Raw genomic sequence first — 4685 nt, forward strand, 5'->3', positions numbered from 1 at the left:
ATACCTCTTTTGCTACTTTTCGGATACAACTAGCCATGGAATCCCACATTTGGCTAGCTTCCCCCTCTCTATCCCACACACATTGGGTGATTACCTTCTCTTTGAAAATGGCTTGTTTTTCTTCTTTTAGATTCCACCATCTAGTCCTTGGGCACTTCCAAGTCTTGTTCTTTTGTCTTACTCTTTTGATATGTACATCCATCACCAACAAGCGATGTTGATTAGCCACGCTCTCTCCTGGTATAACTTTGCAATCCTTACAAGTTATACGATCCCCTTTCCTCATTAGAAGAAAATTTATTTGTGTTTTTTACGACCCACTCTTGTAGGTGATCACATGTTCTTCTCTCTTCTTAAAGAAGGTGTTGGCTAAGAAGAGATCATATGCCATTGCAAAATCCAAGATAGCTTCCCCATCCTCGTTTCTCTCCCCAAAACCATGGCCACCATGAAAACCTCCATAGTTGCCTGTCTCCCTGCCCACGTGTCCATTTAAATCTCCTCCTATAAATAACTTCTCCGTCTGAGCAATTCCTTGCACCAAGTCTCCAAGATCTTCCCAAAATTTCTCCTTCGAACTCGTATCCAACCCTACTTGAGGTGCGTACGCACTAATCACATTGATAAGTTCTTGTCCTATTACAATCTTGATTGCCATGATTCTATCTCCTACCCTCTTGACATCTACAACATCTTGTACCAAGGTCTTGTCCACGATGATGCCAACACCGCTTCTCGTTCTATTTGTGCCCGAATACCAAAGTTTAAACCCTGAGTTTTCTAGATCCTTTGCCTTACTACCAACCCACTTAGTTTCTTGTAGGCACATAATATTTGTCCTTCTCCTCACCATAACTTCCACTACTTCCATAGATTTTCCCGTTAAGGTTCCTATATTCCACGTTCCTAAACACATTTTGCTCTCTTGAACTCTACCCTTCTGTCCTAGCTTCTTCACCCTCCCCCGTCTAATAGGATCAAAGTACTTCTTTTGTGTGTCCCGGGTAAAGTTGATAGGAGCATATGCTCTCAAACAACTTTGAGTGGAGTCGTTCGAAAAGAAGTTTCTATGGCCCCCTTGCTCATTTAACACTGCATCCGGGTGCCGATGGAGATACAGCGACCCTTGCTCACTTATCACTGTGCTCAGGCCACACAGCGCGCCACTTACGGGTGACGCCCTAGCTTTAGCACGATTTTGTTCTGGATTCATTTTCATAAGGATTCGACGTGATCATGGAGTGCCGGCTGTCGACTACCTGACGCCCTCCCCCTCCTCCTTTATCCGGGCTTGGGACCGGCCATGTAAGACATAGGCGGAGTTCACTATTCAACCAGATAGGAAAAAAAATTCAACACACGACCACTATTATGAATAGACTTATTGTATGAATCACTAGCTTTGGCCTTGAGATTCAATCACACTGAGTTGAAGCTTTGGCTTTTTTAGCACCCAGGTCAGTAATATCAACTAAGATTAACAAAGCATGCAAGAAACCCACAATTTTACAACTTCATAGCAGAGAATGGCATTGGCCTTCACAACTTTACAAAGGAAACTTCAACAATTTGAGCAAATATTAACAAAAAATCCAAGAAACATATACGAAGATCCCTAATTTCAATCAATCCCCAAATATCATTCAAGAAAGGATAATATGTTGCAAGATTTCACACATAGAACCTGATGTTTTGTCCGATTCCATCTTAGCATCATAGATTGCAATGATAACTACAATCGCTGAAATTGAAGATATCGTTACACATATCACAGGAAACATGGTAAAAGAGAGATAAAACCCATAAGAAATCCACCTTGAAAAACTTCAATCTTTGAGCTTCAAACCCACAGAAGATCGCAGGGTCGATACCATCTTAACACTACTAATATGAATTCAAGAAAGTATAATTCTTACAAGAATTGAAATATGCAAAGTAGAAAAAAAGAGATGAACAATGGAAAGAAATGCAATAGCTGAATGATAATATTGGAAAGAGTACAATAGTATAAGTAGTTATATATTGCTAACAACCTAGCTTGTCTATTAAGCTTTATCCAATCCACATCATGACACCATGGAAAACTAATTCAAGTCAACCAATGTCCAAGTGGCAAAAAAAAAAAAAAAAACCCAATGTACAAGTGACACCTACACCCTATTAGTTATTAATATGCCCTTCGAAGTTCTTGTACCTTCATGGCACTGAATGAGGATCCTTTCTGGATCTTATTTGTGAGGATCTTGAGGATTCTCAAGTCAAGTTCGTTCATCGTACATCGTTCGGTCAAAAATCATTTTAAATATTTTTATTTTAAATTAAATATAAATAGTACCTGACGAAAACTGACCTCACGATACACGATGAACGGACACGATTTAAGGATCTTCATGATCCTCACAAAGAGGATCAGGAGAGGATCCTTCTGGCATGGCACTAGCTCTTCTTGTGTAAAATAATTCTATGGGATCAATAGCACATCTCAGGAATTGGAATTGTAGCTGGCGTGGCTGTTAATAGAAAAAAAAAGAAATGGAACGTTCAACCAAAAAAAAAAAGGAATGGAAGGACTTTTTTTTACCCTAGCTTGTGGATGGAATTTTAATGGAAATTTCGATTTGGACAATGATTGTTAACAAATTCCACCACAAAGTTACAATTAACAACTTTTTATCACATGACTCAATTTAAAAGTAAGACCTCACCACAGGCACCACGGAAAAAATTTGACCAAAAAAAACATAACGTAAATTGTCAGGCATTTCACTTGAAAATAGAGGTTTTTAGATTTTAAATTAGATCACTTTTAATTGTAGTCTTAATGGTTTTCAAAATCTAATTCAAGTCTAATTTTTAAAGATCAAGGTGATTCTATGCAATCCAATCTCCAAAATTAATCCATCGACTAATTAATTAACTCTATCCAAAATTCAAATTTAAGCATTTTTAATGGCGATGGAAAAAAAGGAAAACTAATGAAAAATGTTTGTAAACTTTGAGTTTTAATCATAAGTTGTGGATACAAATTTCTTCCTCCTTGTTATTGGACAAAATTGCACCTACAAAACAAATAACCCCTTAAGTCAAGGCCAAGAGCTTCACGCACCCACGATGAATAAGGGGGGCTTTGGCCGAAGAACCTCCGATGCCAAAGTTAGAATTTTAAGAGAAAAGTGTTTGGATAATTTAGCAAGAGAATTCGAATTGAATTTTGGAGAGAATGAGGTAGTATTTATAGGGGTGTGGCTGTCCCCTTTAGGAGGAGGAGGACCGGCCACTTGGTTGGTATTTTGGGTGAGGTTCATGATTTGTAGCTAGTTAGGAATAATTGACTAATAAATCAATTAATTAGTTAATTAATAGAATAATTTCCTAATTGATTAGCTAATTAATATAATAGAAGAGGAATGATTTGGGAGTTCCCTTGTGGAGATGATTTGATGAGGATGGATGAAATAGATTTTGAATTATTACCTATTTTGGGTACCTTTGACTTGGTTGAGGGATGATTGACCACTGCTAGTGTGTAGGAATCTCGATGTGCCTCGAGGATAATTTTGTCATTTTAACACAATATTATTTTTGGCTCCACAGAAGCCATGTAACAATTTTATTTAATGGTTAGTACAAAACCCAATATTAAACAAGCCCATTTAAAATGGCCCAACGATAATGACATACTAATTTCTTAATTTTGCCCCTGACGTTTTTAGGTTATGTTAGTTTTGTTTTCCGTTAGTTTAGTCCTATCAAAGAAAACTAGAGCGCCTTCGGTTTGGGAGATGATGGTAAAATCCAAGTTGATGAGAAGACGAAAAAGATGATGCATGAGAAGATGGTGGGATCCAAGTTTTGAGTGCGGCAGTGATTTAAGGGTGATGCGATGAAGCAGTGGTGTGGTGCGGCGGTGAATCACACCCATTAAATTAAACTGGGATTATTTTGAATATCAATGAAATACAACCTCTATCTTTTCCCACCCAGGTTATTTTGAATATCAATTAAACTGAGATTGTTCTAGGTGTGATTTCATGGTGGGTGATATAATTTTCAAAATTCTAACTTTTCAAAATTACATCTGGGTGTGATTCCTGCCAGTTTAATTTCAAGTTTTGGGATCCAAGGTTTAATTTTGGTTGTTCATAGTGATTTTATTGGTGATGCGGTGTGGGGGTGATATGGTTTATAGCCAAAGATGTGAAAAAAGAGGGAAAAGATGGTTGGGAAAGTGAAGGAAGTATAATTACTGCACTTGTTTTATTATACCTTTATTTATTTGTTTTGCGGTGGGCCTATTTTGCTTTCATTATCAAGATAGATGATGTGTATAACGATTTCCATGAGACTTACTTGGATGGCGAGTCTATTTAGCATTTCTCATTTTAAAATGTAGAATTAGTAGTAGAATTTAAAAGCTTGTCAAACTAAATAAAGTGTAGCATTTAATTAAGCATTTTACTTAGATTTTGGCACCATTTTATTTCGATTGAAAAAAGGGGCTAAAAGCAAGAGCCCAAACAAATCTGCTCAATAATAAATCTAGATCGGACATTCCAAGTCGATCCTCATGGAGACAAGCAACCATTTCAAGTGGGGTTCTCATTTCTTTGCTCCAATACAAAATTAAAAAAGTTAAAAAAAAAATTAAATTAAATATTTATAAAGTATTTGTTGAACATGAGTCC

The 4685-nt window shown here is 36.9% G+C and overlaps 1 long non-coding RNA gene across 1 annotated transcript; it reads right to left on the reverse strand.

The window, feature by feature from the left end:
* Positions 1 to 1619: 1619 nt before the first annotated feature.
* Positions 1620 to 1980, reverse strand: LOC139188757 (uncharacterized). The gene is made up of 2 exons (XR_011572008.1): positions 1816 to 1980; positions 1620 to 1741 (listed from the first exon to the last, which is right to left on the reverse strand). It is a non-coding gene; the product is annotated as an uncharacterized lncRNA (long non-coding RNA).
* Between the last annotated feature and the right edge of the window lie 2705 nt (positions 1981 to 4685).

Source organism: Malus domestica, chromosome 10 (assembly GCF_042453785.1).
Source record: "Malus domestica chromosome 10, GDT2T_hap1".
Taxonomy (NCBI): Eukaryota; Viridiplantae; Streptophyta; class Magnoliopsida; order Rosales; family Rosaceae; genus Malus; species Malus domestica.